The sequence below is a fragment of the Macrobrachium nipponense genome, chromosome 32, assembly GCF_015104395.2.
Source record: "Macrobrachium nipponense isolate FS-2020 chromosome 32, ASM1510439v2, whole genome shotgun sequence".
NCBI lineage: Eukaryota > Metazoa > Arthropoda > Malacostraca > Decapoda > Palaemonidae > Macrobrachium > Macrobrachium nipponense.
In genome coordinates, this window is record NC_061094.1 from 32,389,766 (window position 1) to 32,408,086 (window position 18,321).

At 40.6% G+C, this 18,321-nt stretch overlaps 1 long non-coding RNA gene across 1 annotated transcript in view; it reads right to left on the minus strand.

Moving 5' to 3' along the window:
• The window catches only part of LOC135207321 (uncharacterized), a 55,080-nt gene extending 37,823 nt beyond the window's left edge, over positions 1 to 17,257 (minus strand). Inside the window, exons 1-2 of the long non-coding RNA XR_010312952.1 lie at positions 17,049 to 17,257; positions 12,109 to 12,231 (exon numbers count right to left, since the gene is read on the minus strand). This is a non-coding gene — a long non-coding RNA (uncharacterized LOC135207321). The remainder of the gene's footprint in view (positions 1 to 12,108; positions 12,232 to 17,048) is intronic.
• Between the last annotated feature and the right edge of the window lie 1,064 nt (positions 17,258 to 18,321).

The window sequence follows — 18,321 nt, forward strand, 5'->3', positions numbered from 1 at the left end:
GGAGGAACGAACAATAGGTGTTGTCCGTTCAACCGACAGAGAAATTATGGCTTAGAAAATGGGAATAGTTCCAGACCCCGCCACCCAGCGGCGGGAATGGTGGATCACCTGACCTACCTGTCGCGTGTGCCGCGAGTTTTGAAATTCTGTCGGGACGACCGAGTCTATAGCTAAGTATATATCTGCTGGGTAAGTTACTTGTACAAAAACTCAGATTCCGCAAAAATCATTCGCATTATCACAGTGCTCTGCAGCAAGAGACTATTACAGAATTCTGTTACCGTGCGGTAAACAGAAAGATGAAAGTCGAAGAGATATCTCTGTTGTAAATTCTCGCAATACTGAAGGCGATGAATTCGAGCGTCACAGCAGTAGATGGTCATTCATGTATGCGAGAATCCCCGTTAATCAGAGACTTAAGTCTGTGATTGTTGGGCAGAGATACGGTTGGTATTCAATCAAAGCAGGGGAGAAAGACATAACCAACCGTGCATCTCGAGGCGGCAACTGGTACTGAAATGCCTCGGGCAATTCAATACGCAGTAGCTGTCGCTGACTCGTCATCCTGAGTTGCCAAGTAATCCTTTCCACGAAGGAATGCGTTCGGCTAGAACCACCGAGCATAAAAAGATATGCTCGAGCAATTATATTTAGGTGAAACGAATTTCGGTAAATACAAAAGCTGAAATGGTGTTGTCGTGACAAAACCATAAGTATATAAAATTGAAACTGGAAACTCCTGGGAGGCTGCAGGCAACCCCGAGTTGCAGTTCAATTAGAATACTCCTCGTCTAAGTCGCAATCCGTAGTGTAACTAGGATATGCGCCTACCCCTCGGACAATTCAACTGCTTAGCAGAATCATGTCGCGAGGTTAATATACGTAGTATATTTGTAGGATTCTGAACAACGATCTCCATCCTAAATTCTTTCCTTCAAGAAAACAAAATAAGTATTGGAGATTGACCACCTTCGATCTCTATCAAAGAGAGTGAAGGAGAAGTCTTCCTCGAAGGAAAGCTTCAATGGTGAACAGAATAACTAAGACGATAGTTCAAGCCAAACTGGATGTTCCCGTCTGTTCTTCTCTATTCCAGGTTGGTCGCCTACTGTGAGATAGTCTTCTTTCAGCAGGACTGTGGTCTCGCCTAAGTGTTTGGAGATCGTAAAAAACTCGAACACACTGAATGCGCTAGAAATTCCGTAGAATTCTAAGCACTCTGCGAAACCCCCACCGAATTCGTCAAACGATATCGGCTGGTGGTCCTCTCGATTCCCGTAGAAATCGAGAATGGGGCAGGATCCCTCCTCAACGACCGGGACTTGCGTCAGGTAGGACCCGAAGGTCCCCCGTAGCGCAGTCCCCAACGTGGGATCCTACAGAGAAATCTCTGTAGGATCCCTCCCATTTCCTTCGTAGCCGTAAGGAAAGAGGGAATGTGGAAAGAATTGGATACTCGCTCGCCTTCCCAGTGGAACTAGCAGTTGGAGAAGAGTAGGAGCAGCCATCGCCTTGCGGCGATGGCCTCTCAGAGTCTGGGAAAACGTATCGTCAGGAGAAAACGTTTTCCCGAGGAGGGTAACGAACTCTCACTGTAGGTAAGGGTCTGCCGCCACTGTGAACGTCGTCTGGGTGGGGCTGATCGACACCTGACAGGAGAGAGCCGATACCGTCCTCCGACTCATTCCAGTCCTCGTTGAGGTCGAAACCTCTCAGGAGGACCGAAGGAGTATTTAAATATGGTGTCCGAAGACACGTAGAAACGCCGCTGTCGCAGTAGAGGAAGTGGAAGTAGCTTGATCGACCGGCCAGAACTGAGAGAGCCTTCTTGTCCGGAGACGAGAGACTCTGGTTCAAGACAGAATCGGCAAGCTCCGATAGCGCCAGACCCACCGTCGGTTTGGGTTCCCTCTCGGGCCCCAAAACGACTCGAGCAGAGACGTGGGCTCTGCTGGTGGGAGCGGCAATCCTTCCCCGAGGTCGTTGCGCTGACGAATCAGCGCCATAACCTCGACAAAGTTCCTCTGGATCTTGGAAGTCATAGCATCTTGCAGAGTAGGACCGTCAAGCCCCTCGAACAAGAGCATTCCGAGAACCTCCCCCTTAAGGAGGAGGAACTGCGATAGACCCCTCTCGGATTCCTCCTGCCACTTGCGCGTACGTCCTGGTCGGTCCGAAGATCGTACCTGGTACTTACGGCGTCGTGACGGGATCGTGCGGGGCATGCCCCTCACAATCACCCCGCTGTGCCTCGCTCTTCCTGGTGCAAACCGAGGAAGTTGCAGGCACGGGAGAGGAAAACATGACGCTCCTCTTTCGCTCGCTGGCAGAACCAGCGGGCTTAGAGGGCTGCAGGCGATCGCCACTTTGCAGGCCTTGTCGAGCCGTTTCCCAGGGAAACGGCTGGACCGAGAACAGTGGCCCCGATCTCGTGTGCAGAGGAGCTGCTGCTGGTCCCCCTATCCGCCCGGTCCCTGTGGGAGCGGTGGTCAGGAGACCTGCAGAGACCACTGTCACGGTGAGACCGGTGCGTGTCCTCGCGGCGCGTCATACCGCTGGTACCAGCCGAGGCTGGCACCAACGAGGGAACCTCTTCCCAGCCAGCTCATGGCTGGTCAGACAGTCACGTCTACCAGGGTTACCAGCTGGTCGCTGCGAGAGCAGCCGCTGGTCTGGCGAGAGTCACATGAGCGGCTCTCACCAGCTTCTGCTCCGTGCCACGTACTTGGCGTAGAGCGAACTCTGGCGCCAAAATTTGGCTATACGCTCTCCCGCGGGAGATCGTATACTCGGAAGTTCTCGCGAACGAGAGACCGAGCCGGAACCTGGCGTAGCGGCAGCGCCGCAAACACCAGGCGAGGAAGTACCGGTGGTAGTCGGTACGCCTCTGGTCCCCGAAAGAGCAGGAGGACCGGCAGAAGAACCCCCCCGTCCCACGGGAGTGGAACGAGCCCTTAGAAGTTCCCGAAGTAGCCTTCTTAGGGGGGAAAACCCGGTTTACCAGCTGGTCGCTACAAGAGCGGCCGCTGGCCTGGCGAGAGTCACCTGAGCGGCTCTCACCAGCCTTCTGCTCCGTGCCACGTCTTGGCGCCGAAACTTGGCTGCACGGTCTCCCGAGGGAGAACGCACACTCGGCATCTCTCGCGAACGAGAGACCGAGCCGGAACCTGGCGTAGCGGCATCGCCGCTAGCACCAGGCGAGGAAGTACCAGTGCTAACCGGTACTCCTCTGGTCCCCGTCTATCTCTTCCTTACGGAAGGGGAGACGGGCCCCCCTCCCGAAGGAGCAGGAAGACCAGCAGAAGGACCCCCCGTCCCACCAGGGTGGGACGGGCCCTTAGAAGTTCCCGAAGGAGACTTCTTAGGAGGGAAGGCAGCCTTCTTCTTCTTCGGCTTATGGGCCTTAGAAGTCAAAGGGGAAGAGGCAGCAGCAGAAGATGAAGACGAAGATGACACCTTCCTCTTCTTCCTCTTCCTCGTCAGCTCACGCAGGACAGTCGTCAGGTCCTCCATCCAGGCCGGAGCAGGGGCTATTGCCGAAGCAACACGGCCCGACTGCACCTGTCCGGAAGGACCTGGGACTGGGGAAGACACACCGTGGGCAGGACCAGCATGGACAGGCTCAGGAACCAGGAGCGACAGGAACAGCAACCAGCTCAGGAGCGGCAGGAACAGCGGCAGCGGTAGACCCAGAAGGGACAGCCAAGCCAGCAGCGGGAACCACATCAGCGGCAGGTACGGCAGGCCCAGCGATCGCCTCGTAGAATCATCGGCAGCCAGCGGGATCCTGGGTACTGGCGGCCGGTCCAGGGGCGAGCTGCTGGAACAGCGGAAGTCTGGGGCAGGCAACACGAAGAAAACAGGCGGCGGCGGCAACACCCGCCCTCGGTAACGGCGGCGGCCCTAGTAGCGGCAGACAGCGTCACCGACACAGCATGGGGAGTGTAGACCAGGCGGGGGGGGAGGGGGGAGCAGCATAAGCGGCCGTGGAGGGTAGTAGTGGAGACCGCCCCAGACCTCGCTAGACGCTGCAGCAGCCCGTGGATGCTAGGCACGCCCTGCCGACGCGGTGGTCCATACCTGTCCAAGGTCGTCTCCCACGGATGTAGCACCTGCAGTAGCACAGATAGATTAGTAAGAGGGGTTCCCTCACGCACGGGGGGAAGACATGCCCCACCCCGAACGCAAGGAAGACCCCAAATACAAAATACAACGAGGAAGCTGAGACAGGGGCAGGAAAGAAGACGAAGAATCGGATACCAAGGGAGTCGCGGGAGAGCTTTCCGATGACTTCCTGGCAGACCTTCGCTTCCCTACCTCCGCACAGCAGTGAAAAGTAATATGAAAATGAAACAGAATACTGCCCTTGCAATTCACTTCATAGAACTTAAAGGGGAAAAGATCAATTCCTGGGTAAGAGCGGAAACTTGATCCATAATAATATGATGCTATCATAAAATATATATGAAAATGAAACAGAATACTGCACTTGCGATTTCACTTTCACAGAAAATAATCGTAAGGATCAGTTCCCGGGTAAGAGCGAAAATTGATCCAAATTAAAATTTATGCAAATCAAAAAATAAAAAAAAATGAAAATGAAAAGAATACTGCAATTGCAAATCCACTTTCATTGCATTCTATCATACAAAATAAAAGGCTCGTGCCGAGCTCAATCACGCTCTCGGCAACGAACGCACAGGGCAAAAATATAATGAAAAGAGTACTTACATTTTTCAATTACACACTTTCGCCCAAAATACATGACTCGGCGCGAGCGCGCCCGCCCTCGGCACCGAGACATAATTCAAGGGTTCAATTCATGAAAAGAGAGGAAATCGCCGCATCTACGGCGATAGCTCCATGTTGGTTCATAATTATGTAATGAAAATGAAAACAGTGTACTTACAGTTTCATTTTCAAGTCAAACAAACCATTAGTAGAAAACACAATATAAACAAAGCATACGACGATGAAGCGGGCAGAGAGATATGACGAACACGTCCTTCACACCCGCGGCCGAAAGCAAAAGTGATTTGTTTACCTCCCGCGCGACTGTCGGACAAGCAGTTAACTACCGTTCTCCCCTTGTTCGAAGCTTACAACCGTTCCAGCTGCCGCTAGCTACTTCCTATTGTTAAAGGACCGATGGTTTGTATTACGTATCGGAACAAATCTGAAGTTCTAACTGCACATCTGGGAGGTTGTTTCAAAGTTCAACAGTGCGAGAAACATAGGACCTAAGGAACTGAGAAGTTCACCAGCGAGGCACATTTACTGCATACAGGTAGTCTCCAGTTATCAGCACCATAAGGCACCTTATGGCGCCATAACCGATTATCAGCGCCATAAGCGGTATTATGGTGCCATAAATCACTGAGTTTCGGTTAATGGCGGTTTTCGGTTATTGGCACAGCCCCAGGAATGGAACCCCCGGCGATAACTGGGGACTGTATTGGTGCTGCTGTTCAGTGATGCTGGTTGCTCTCAGCACATAAAGGGAACTAGGGATCAGTTGTGAATGTGAAAGATCTTTGTTGAAATACAACTTATGAAAAAGTTACAAACGAGACAATCTGTCGATGGTTCAAGTCATAACTGCAACTATTAGGAAACAGAAACCTACCAACATGAATCACTCTATCTAAAAGACGCAGACATCCACAACAAAGAGCAGTATTCTAGTAAAGGAAACAAAAATTACCTAAAACAGGTTGCACTGTTATAAATATATGAGGCCTTACAAACAATACCTAACTTTTGTGCAGCATTTGCTGAAACTTTCATCAGATGTTTCTAAAAAGTTAGCGGTGAGTCAAAAAGTACACCTAGAATAGTTATAGCTTCAGACTCATTCAGCAAAGATCCATCTACCTGAAGGGGAGGATGGGGTGGGAAATCTGTACGACATCTGCTATCAATAGTTTTCATTTTACTGGAGTTCAGCCTCATACCCCAATGACAACAACATTCCCTGATGCAGTCCATGTCCTAATTGAGGCTGAGGGCAGCTTCAGTTCTAATAAGTGGAGACTATACCACACCCACAAGTGTTGCATCATCAGCATACTGAACAATCTTGTTTTCCAGGCCAACTATACCACTTGTTTATGTACTAGTACACTAAAAATGACAGTGGACCAAGAACACTGCCCTGTGGAACTCCAGGCACAATAGGCCTTGGTTCATGAAAGATCCCATCCACAGCAAATAGCTGCTGTCTATCTGTAAGGATATCTTGAAGTTCAGGTATTGTCCTACTTTTGATGGGGTAGGTTCCAAAAAACCCATTGTTTGTCGGAAAAATCGTATCCCAAATACTATAGCCTAGCCTACACTAGGGTAACCAGTACCATCTATACTTATATAGTAGCCAAGCCTACACTATGCAGTATACTCTATACATATATGATATAATAATTATCAATGTCAGCTAATTTAGGTGCTTCAATGTAGACTGACTTATGATAATTCAGCACAGAGAGAAATTGAATAACACTAGCAGGAGTTAGCCTAACGTACACTATGGCATATCATATACATATACAAAGGCCTAGCCTGCAGTATACTATATACAAATATGGTACAGTAAATATTAATATCAGCTAATTCTGCAGGTTCAATGCAGACTGACTTATGGTAATTAAATATGAACTGTGTCTGGCTGTTCAAGGCTAAGTTTAACTAAAAATTGGTAGTGGAGGAGGATGGTGAAGCTGCAAGATCATCAACTAGCTCCTCTTTAGTTCAGGTGTTTCAAGGAAACAGCTGTTATGACATGTAGAGGATCGAGGCTCAAAAGTGGGGGGAGGGGTGGCAGTAGACGATGGCAATGGAGTCGTTCTCTCGGAAAAGTACTCCATCATCAGTTGCATAGCGAGTTATTTTCATTCTTCATAAATGGCTCAGTAACATGCAATAGTGTCTTGACTGATCTCTCAACTTTAGCAAACTGTTCCATGTTCCCAACCATTTTACTTAAAAGATTCAGTCCATGTTCAAATGTGCCAAATAGCTCTGCCAATGCTTTTGTTGTAAACTTTCACTTAGCCTCTTCAATATCCTCTTCCTCTTCTGCTCTGTTTCTCTCTTCTGCAAATGAGATTAAATCTTCTGCCGTTAGCTCTACATCTTGCACACCTACAAGTTTTTGGATATCTTCCTCATCAATTTCAATCTAAATTTTTCCCAAGTGTCAAGACCTTTTTATTAATTTCCACTTCTTCATTCATATTGAAACCTTTAAATGAGTTCACATACTCTCGTAGCAGATTTTTCCAAATCCCATTCATCCATTCTTTCTTTACCTCATTCCATGTCTTTCCAATGTTTGTAATGGAGTTCAGAACACTGAATTCCTTCCAGAAAGTTCTGAGATCTTTCTCCTCATTATCCATAGCCTGAACAGCCTGAGCAAACATGTTCCAAAGATAATAGGCCCTAAACGTAGCCACAGCACTCTGATCCATGGGTTGTATGAGAGTTTGTTTGTTAATATCTCCGATGTGCTGAGAGTGGCCAGGAGCATTGTCTAAAATCATCAAAATTTTGAAGATGTTGTTTTCCCTACGATAATCTTTCACTTCTGAAATACAGCAATACAGTACACAAACCAGTCTTCAAACAGCATTGCAATCATCCATGACGGTAAAGCACAAGAAGTGTATGTTTGTTGATTCTCTTTAATGCCTTTAGATTTTCAAGGAGATAAATGGCTTAAGTTTATACCCAGCCACATTTCCCCGAGCAAAATTCAGTTGATCTTTGAATGCCTTAGACCCCGGAATTGTTGTTGCTTCTTTATGGATGTAGGACTGTTAAGGCATATACTTCCAATACAGTCCTTTTTTGTTGACATCAAAGACTTGCTCCGTCAAGCATCCTTCATCAATGACGATCTTATGCAAAGCATACTTGAATTTAGTAGCTCCTTTAGCATTAACACTAAGAAAATTATGGCGTTTTTTGAAACGACAAAACCATCCAGCACTTGCTACAAAACTTTTGTGTGGTTATCATCATATTCTTTCTTTAGTTCATCAAAAATCATGTGAGTCTTTGTTTCAATGGTCAAGAGGCTGAGTGACATATGCTTTTGTATCTGGCCTTCCATTCATATGACAAGTAACTGCTCCATTTCTTCCAAAAGCTCTATCTTCTTTAATATAATTCATCAAAGGAACTGAAGCAGATGCTGTCCAGTATCTGTTTCTTGTCTTTAAGAATGGTAGATACCGTTGGTTGCAACAGATGCTCGTCACGTGCAATTACAATGACTGGCTGTTCAGTGGAATGCTGGTTGATAATTTATATTTTCTGCTCCAAATTGATGAACTGCCTTTTCTTTTTTGCACTACCAGCAGGAAACACACTTGGGTGTTTGGCAGACATACTGATACAAATGCGAGTGTTTGAGTTTACTTACAAACATGAATAAATTGCAAACGAACACTAAACTAATATTACTTCCTACACAGCGAAAGTAAGCGAGTTCAGCTCATTGAATTTATGTAACTATTGCAGTCTCTCAGGCCAATGTATCATATACCATACAATACCTGATTGTACACTGTTGCCTGTGCCCGTCGTGCGTGAAATTTAAAATACGTATTTTAAAAATAATGCTGTACTGATATTAACTGCTAACCCAATCATTACAAAATAGAATTATCCTAAATAATATCCATCCACTCTAAGATTCTAAGTTTATAAATAAGTGCCTTGTGATTTACTGAACTGAAAGCAGCACTAAAATCTATCAGGATTATTCTACACTCAAAATGCTTATCAAGGTTTCCTTGCAAATAGCATGTTTATCTAAAAGCGTACTGCTGATACTTGAAAAAGAATGTACTATCTCATACTGTCCATACTTTAATGCTGCACATCTGACTAAACATTATGTGTGGGCTAGTTGATAAGCACTCTTTGTTTGTTAATTTTGTGAGAAAAATAGTGCTGTTGTATCCAGCATTGGTGCTGAGCCAATTGCTCAACAACACTGTGCCACATGTCAATGATTCATGATCACCATGACAAAGTAATTCAACCAGACCATTTTATAAGATTTCTGGACTCTTGTATAGTCCAAAGAATGTCCTGAAAATGAGTAGTGAAATTGTAGCAAATTAGAAGACATATGGCTTGGTGAGAATACATTCAAGGGAATGATTGGATGCAAAGGCAGGAACAAGAGCCCAACCTTGTGTGAAAAGTAAAAGAAAATGTGCTGACAAAAGAAACAGATACCTTTAATACTAAATCTAAACTCCAACAGTTACTGCTTATAATTCACCTTCAGCAGCCTCCTCTTGTGGAAACTACCTTCAACTCAATGACTACTGCTCATGCCTCCAAGCTGAACCGACCCCACAAATTACCCAGTATTAAAACTCGTATTTCCACTATCTTTAAGATGATCAACTTACAAGGAAGATGATACAATTTAATCTTAATTTTGGTTCTGGGACAACCCCTTTCTACAACTATGATAAATATCAAAATAAAGGAACCCCATAATGGTCTGATTAACCCTTAAACGCCAACTGGACGCATTTTACGTCGACATTTTTTGTCTCTCGGGTGCCGACTGGACGTATTTTACATAGACTTACAAAAGTTTTTTTAAAAATTCGCGGAAAAATACTTTTAGGCCTACCAGCCGAAAACTCTTGAATCACACACCTTGGGAGATGCTGGGAGTTCACGGATCAAGGCGTTGTTTTGTTTACAATTGTTACGCAGGCGCGCAAGCGCAAATTTCTTTCTTGCCGCACTAAAAAGTATCTGTGACACATCTCAGAAATTATTTTGTCACTTTGACATAATTTTTGTACCATTTTAAATTAGCTGTTACATGGAGTATTATATATGAAAATGTGCGCATTTTTATGTAGAATACAACAATAAAATACTCATGATTGTAGCTTTTATCAGTTTTGAGATATTTTCATATAAATAACGATAAGTTCCAAAATTTCAACCTTCGGTCAACTTTGACTCTACCGAAATGGTTGAAAAACACAGTTGTAAGCTAAAACTCTTATATTTTAGTAATATTCAATCATTTACCTTCATTTTGCAACAAATTGGAAGTCTCTAGCACAATATTTAGATTTATGGTGAATTTATGAAAAAACTTTCCTTACGTCCGCGTGGTAACTCTTCCGAAAAAAATCATACATGCGATTGTGGTAATATTTGCGCCATTTTAAAATTAGCCGTTACATAAAGTTTTATATATGGAAATGTGCGCACTTTCATGCATAATACAACTAAAAACAACCCATGGTTGTAGCTTTTATCAATTTTGAAATATTTTCATATAAAAAATTATAAGTGACAAATTTTCAACCTTCAGTCAAATTTGACTCTACCGAAATGGTCGAAAAACGCAATTGTAAGCTAAAACACTTATATTCTAGTAATATTCAATAATTTACCTTCATTTTGCAACAAATTGGAAGTCTCTAGCACAATATTTCGATTTATGGTGAATTTATGAAAAAACTTTCCTTACGTCCGCGTGGTAACTCTTCCGACAAAATCATACGTGCGATTGTGGTAATGTTTGCACCATTTTAAATTAGCCGTTACATAAAGTTTTATATATGAAAATGTGCGCAATTTTATGTTGAATACAACAATATATAATTGAAGGTTGCAACTTTTCTCATTTTTGAAATATTTGCATATAAATCACGATAAATAGAAAAAAAAACCACGTTCGGTCAACTTTGACTCTACTGAAATGGTCGAAAAACGCAATTGTAAGCTAAAACTCTTACAGTCTAGTAATATTCAGTCATTTATCTTCATCTTGAAACAAATTTGCAGTCTCTAGCACAATATTTAGATTTATGGTGAATTTAAAAAAAACTTTCCTTCCCTCAGCGTGCGGATTCTCTGTCACAAATCTCCGAAATGCGTACGTCCCATTCTCGGAATATTTGCTCTGTTTCATATTAGGCATTTCATAGAGTTTTTGTATATGAAAATGTGCGCAATTTCATGTAGAATAAAACGAAAAATATTTTAAGGTTGTAGCTTTTCTAATTTCCGAAATAATTGCATATAAAAAAAATATATAAAAAAATTTGACATTCGGTCAACTTTAACTCGTCAGATATGGTCGAAAACTGCAATTGTAAGCTAATACTCTTACAGTATAGTAATATTCCATCATTTGTCTTCATTTTGAAAGAAATTGGAAGTCTCTACGACAATATTTAGATTTATGGTGAATTTTTGAAAAAATTATTTGTTTACGTCAGAGCGTTACGAATTCATGCATTATTTTGTGATAATATTTTCTCTGTGTTGCTTTTATCATTTTACAATGTGTTATATACCAAAATGATTGCAATTTAGTGTACATTACAACGAAAAAAATATTAACTCGTTACCTTTAACCGTTTTGCGCATAGCGCGATTTGAATACAATTATATATGAAATTTTGTTTTCGCGCTATCATGTATCGCATTATTTATATATGATAATGATAATTTTTTTCATTTCTGATGGTTGCATACTAAACTTCAGGCAATGACAAAAAAAGGAGCAAAAAATGAACTCTTAATCTTGAAAACTAAGCGTGCTGTGATTTTTTGAAAAAAATATTTTTTCCGCTTCCACGCTCACTCTGAGACCACCTCAGCACACGGAAGACGATTTTTAATATACCCCTTCGGCATTTAAGGGTTAATATGGATGTGAATACATTATCAATACAAAAGCACTGTACAACACTACACCACCAAGAAAAAAATCACTTTGCCTAGTAAATGGGCATGAAAAATATACCAAAATTAAAAGGATCAGTTACTAATTTTTCAAAAAGCAAAATAAGTAAGAATTAGCTAGTATACCCATGACATGCTATGAACAGGAAATTTGTAATGAAGTAATAATCCTACAAGGAATTAGTACAACAGAATTCACGTCAATACATACATGCTCTACCTTGATGAAGCAGAACTAATAAAACATGCAACCCAACACAAAAATAGTCAACCAAAAAGCCATAAAAATATACTGTACAATATGCAACCCTACACAAAAATAGTAGACCAAAAACCACAATAATATAATGTACTACTAACACTTACAGGCAAAACTGCAAGCAAGATATCAGAAATGTTTCTTTTACCACTTGCCCGATGCTGTGCTCTCTTGGATAGACTTGATTATATTTTGTATGATATCCAGGCTTGTTGCCTGGCCACCCAAATCTGAAAATATCAGAGGTATGGTATTATATAAGGTCAGGAATCAAAACCAAATTGACAAAGATTGGAGCAAAATATTTGTTGAATTTAAATTTTCACTTAGTTAATCATTATTATTTAGAAGATGAATCCTATTCATATGGAATAAGCCCACAGGGGCCACTGACTTGAAATTCAAGCTTCCAAAGAATATGATGTACATTAGGAAGAAGAGAAGGTAAAGGGAAATACAAAAAGATCTCACTTACTAAAAAGAAAAAAATATATTCATACATTAATAAATATATAAAAATGAATTAAAATTCAAGACCAGTATTAGGGTAGTAACACATTGCATCTTCAATTGAACTTTTGAAGTTCCAATTAAACAACATCCTCATGGAGACTGTTCCACAGTCCAATGGTGTGAAGAATAAAGGACCTTTGGAACTGCGAAGTTTGACAGCAAGGCACATATAGTACTGTATATAGTAATGCTGTTCAGTGAATCAAATTGTTCTCGGCAAGAAAAAAGCAGATCAAGGATCAATTGTGAACATGAAAGACCGTTGTTAAAATACAACTTATGAAAAAGGGACATAAAAGATCAGCTGTCGATGGTCCAATTCCTAACTGCTCATATTAGGAAACAGAAACCTACTGCCACAAACCATTCTATCCAAAATAGATCAGTCACTGGCAGAAGCAGACATCCACACCAGAGAACAGTATTCTAATATACAGGAAGCACAGATGCCCTAAAACAGGTTGCACTGACTTTTATCACTGTTATAAATATATGACGCCTTACCAACAATAATCTAACTTTCATGCTGCATTTGCTGACACTTTCATTAAATGCTTCTAAAAAGTAAGATGTGAGTCAAAAGCTACATCTGGAATGTTTAAAGCTTCAGACTCATTTAGCAAAGTTCCATCCAGCTGAAGGCGTTTTACTGGAGTTCACTCATATACCCCACTGACTACACCATTCATATTGATACGCGTTAAGGCTGAGGGCATCTTTCATTTTTCTTGTAAGTGGAGACCTTTACTAATACCCAAAAACAAAAGGTTATTGCATTGTCGGCATACTGAACCAACCTTGTTTTAGAGGCCAATACAACCATCTCACTTGTAATTAACACAATAAATGATAGTGAACCAAGAACACTACCTTGTGGAACTCTGGACACAATAGGTCTTGGTTCACTCAAGATCCCATAAACAAGTGCCTTGTAAATTACTAAATAGAAACCAGCACTTGTATACAGCTAACAATCCTTTAGATTCCACACAGTGGTACTTTGACCTATGAGTATAATTCGTTTCATAGCCGAGCTCGTAGCTTAATTTGCTCGCACATCAAATAAATTTTTCCCATTGAATGCTCTTAATCCGTTCCAGCCCCTCAATATGCCACCCCATATCTTTATCTTTATTACAGGTAGCGTTCAAGTTACTATCATTCGTCTTTCAATAATCCAATTTTAATACTAATAAGATATTTTGAAAATATTTTCAAATTTTGCTCGCAACAAGTGCAGGCAGCAGCGTACAATCAGGGAGCAAGAGACACCAAATTACAATAGCCTATGGGAGTGAGAGAGAGCAAATTACGTACAATAGCCTAAGGGAGAGACAAACTAAATTACAATAGCCTAACTTTATCCCATCTTCTAGTTAAACAAGTTCAAAAACAGCAAAAGAGAATGATGAAGGTATTGTTTTAAGGTTATACTTGTTGCGTAAATTGTAGTCATGAACAGCAGAAGAAGAAAAAACCTTTATTACTGAGTACAACCGAATTGGATAACATTAACATCCATTTGACTTGTATTTCAACCATTGTACGATAGTAAACAATTACCGTAGTTATGTTACGAATGATGTTATGCAGAATAGGACTGAGAAATTATTATGTAATAACTTTATTCGCTATAGATAAAAAATCAACAAGGAAATATACTGTTAACAAATTTAAACCACAAGTTGTAGCTGAAGTTGAGAAAACTGTTCTAGCTGCTAATGACTATTATTGTGCATTGGCAACAAGGATAAAACTCCCGTAAACTTATGCTATCAAACACAACTGTAGATATGACTGAAAGAACGGCATCACAATTTTTTTCTCAATAAACATGCAGCCAATGCAATCTCTTAACAAAAAAATTTAATTTAGTTCACAATCACAACGAGATGTATTCAAGTCACATTTCGACTTTACACGTATAACAAAAAATGACCTTGTTTCATATAAGTCAAGATACTAGATATTCGTTGATGCTAACTATAAGCAAGAAAATTAACTCAGAATCGAGTTAAATATGGCGAAATAAACTTGTATTCGCCATCAGCTGATTTCCAAACCAATACGCACATTGACCGATATGTTAGTATTTTATAATACAATCATATGAGAATACATACTATATTATTGGATACAGTGAAGTAATGTATAACTTTTTAAAAGATTCACGGAAAAGATACATATTTACTTTTTCTGCTTTACTTATCTTAATTTTCCTCACTAAACCATCTACGTAGTAGTGGCATCTCAAGCTTGTGCCTCAATTTTTTGCTCGTGTAACAAAGCAAAAAATTGACTGAGTGACAACTCATACCTTGGAAAACTCGTACATTAATTCACTTGTAGGTCAGGGTACCACTGTACTTATATAGTGGCTTCAAAATAAGTTTTCCAGTACTTAAAAATAGGTTTTTTAGCACTTTTGGAGCACACAGGGAGATGAAACATTGGCCTATAGTTAGTGTAGTCTGCAGATATGACACACTTTGGAACAGGGATTTTATTACTACTTAGCTCACGCTCATCTTCAAAGATACTTGAGAAACAACATACTAGAAACTTTAAAGAAAAAAAAAAAAAAAAAAAAAAAAAAAACCATCAGGATCTCCACCCCAGCTGTCAAGATTATCCAGAATTTTCTTAACATCCCTACAGCGAATGCAAATTTTGTAACAATAGGTTCAGGATGACAAGTATCAGGGGGAAGGACATCCTCAGCCGATTGCTTAGCTTCAAAGCTCAATGAAGCATTTCAGCCTTTTCCCTAGAGCCAGTAATCAATCTACCATCATCTGTTCATAGTAGTGGTGGAATGGAAGGCGAGACTGATCCAAAGAACTGATGATGCAATTTGGTCCACCAAAGATGAGGCCGAGTGATTCCTCCAAGTTTCCTCTTCTAGGAATTATTGTAATTACTCTCAGCTGTATGGTAACTTCTATTCGCAGCACGGCGAGACTCAACAAAAAATAGTGTAATTTTCACCTGATTGATTTTGTTTCCATGTGTCACCTGTGGGGCAGCTGACAGTATGAAGCACACAGCTCTGAATTGGAAGACTGTCCCATAGAAAAAGCAGAGGAATTTCTTAGTGTCGATGGATGGGTACCTGGAAAATGCAACCTTCCAGTTTGTCGAACATATGAAGATGCCCTCTGAAATGGAATCTCACATGGAATGTGCAGTTTCCATCCTCAACTGATTTCGAAGGACAAATCCATCCAGAGGAGGGACTGATGACTGGTCACCAGTCACCTATCAACTCCCAAACTCTCTACTGCACATTTTGCACCTCCCACAACAAGGCGGGAGACTTGGATAATCCTGGTGAATAGGCTACAATGAATCAATTTAGTAGGGGAAAGAGCAGGGCACTGGTCCTTAAATGGCAGCCTGCAGCCATCCAAAAGGATACACACTATTCAGGGCCTCACCCTCCGCCACTACCACACTGGCCAATGGTGTGACAGGCATCTCCTGAGCTGCTGCAACAATCATCTGATTTCTAGGCCAAAATCTATGGTAAACTCAAAGGTGGGCACTGGGCATTAAGGAGCTGCTCTGGTTGCTTCCCTGATGCCACTGTGCTAAGAAATGATCCCCTATGACCAATCAAATGTATCTTTCTAACTCAGCCTCTTGTGGTTCCACAAACAATCCCTACTGACCCCATCACACTAAAAATTTACATTTTCTACATATAATACTCTTTCCACAAATTTTTTTTAACCATAGCCTATTTTTATCCACTTTCTCCTTACATTGTATGCTCTTCTAATTTCCTTTTAATGAAACTTATTTGTCTTAAATATTGTATTATGTGGTGTACAAAAAAACTGAAAATAACAGCATTGAAACAATGCTTGTTGTTCCTTATCTGATAAGAGAGCTGCTACAGGTAAATACTGCCTCTGGTCAGCGCTCATCTTATGTATGTAGGGAGTGGCTAGTTGGCCAGATGGACCTCTACAATACTGGGGCTTTGTAGCAAGGGATAAACACAGTGACTACAAAGCATACAAGTAGTCAATTGCCCCTGCCCTAAGCATAGACTGAATAAATAAAGACCAGACAAAACAATACAAATCACCTACACTGCAACAATATAAACACACCATCCAACCATTAAAAACAAGACTGGAGGGTGTTTCGACTACCAAGTGGCCCCAGGCTCGCCTTGAGTCAGATGAGAGTCAGCTCCCAAAGACCACACTGAAGAACAGTACTCCAAACAAGGAAGAATAAGAGTTAAAACACTGATATGATAGCTTCATCATGAAACATGAACAGATAAAAATGTTAAGAATCATGTTTTGTATCCTTTTCTAATGGTATGCATTAAAATCTATCAGATATACACAACATCTTCACATTTAATAAAGGAAAAAACCTGAAAAGCCTTGGTTTTTATGTATCAAGCAGATTAGTACTTAAGTGAAAAATAACAAGATATACCTTTATGTAAATTTACAATATCAACATCAAAGTGTAATTATTATAAAAAAAAATATGTATATATATAAGAACTAACCTTGAGTGTGAATCATATCCACATTTAATGTCTTTTCAATTGCATTCAATATCAAATTTGCATGGTTGTGGAGACCTAAATGTTGTAACATGTCACAAGATGCAACCAACATAGCGACTGGGTTTGCAATGTTTCGTCCAGCTATTGCAGTTCCTGTATTCCTAGTACCTGGTTCAAAGACTGCAAACTGAAATTGAAAAATACAGCAGATGATTTATTTTAAATTATTTTCATGTCCCAAACACAAAATACCATACACCTGCTTTGAAGGGTCCATCCAATTTGCGGAAATAAAATCAAAGTTATGGGGATACATGTACCACATTTATACCAGAAATAAAGGACATCATATGCATCATGTACTGCTCAAGAAACCTAATCTGAAGTTCATTTTTCATCATATTTAGTAATCATAAACAGCCAAATGCCTATTCCTTGTATACCACTTAGCCTACATGAACTGAATTAATATGGTAAAAGGACCTTGTCTTAGTTATCAAAGACATTAGCAGAAATCTTTGCAAAAACCCTTGGTTTGCAAGATATAAATTTCTAAATACACATACTGTATATTCATTTTTGCTGTCACCAAACAAATCCAGTTAATGAAAAGAGTTCTGTATCATCAATCTTAATATGATTGAAAAACATGAAGCAGCAGCTCTTTGATGTTACATGTATCAATTATGTTCTAAAATACACGTTTCTAGGGTTGGGGCAGCCTGACTAAGGGCTGATACACTGCTATGCTAATTGGTCTAAGCTTTCAAGGAATAGCTCAGCTTTAATGTTATCATCAAATATCAATGGGGAAAAATCTCATTAGTAAATTTTGGTAATGATTGTCTCAAATCCCTATTAACTATAAAATATTGATAATTTTTTTTGCAATACTTCATATTTTAATTGTTAAATGACAACTGACAATTGAAAAATTTCACAATTTTAGATTATTGTTGGATTTTGATCTTTCTTTTATCAGATAGCCCCTTTCAAAAGTAAAATCAATTCAACTACATGCTGAATAAGTCAATTAAATAATTGTTTGCATATTTACAATTAATGTGAACAAAGACAAGCCAGTTTTTCAAATACTTATTCATTAATTGCACAAGGATTTCAGCTTACAAATTGAGCCTACTCATCTTTTTTTTTAAATATACATACAGAAAGAATAAACAAGCTAATTCCCCTATTTATCTAGCCAAAGCCTTTACAAGGAATGAGGAAAAAGAATCCGACAAGATTAAATCTAAAGACAGCCACTGATCAA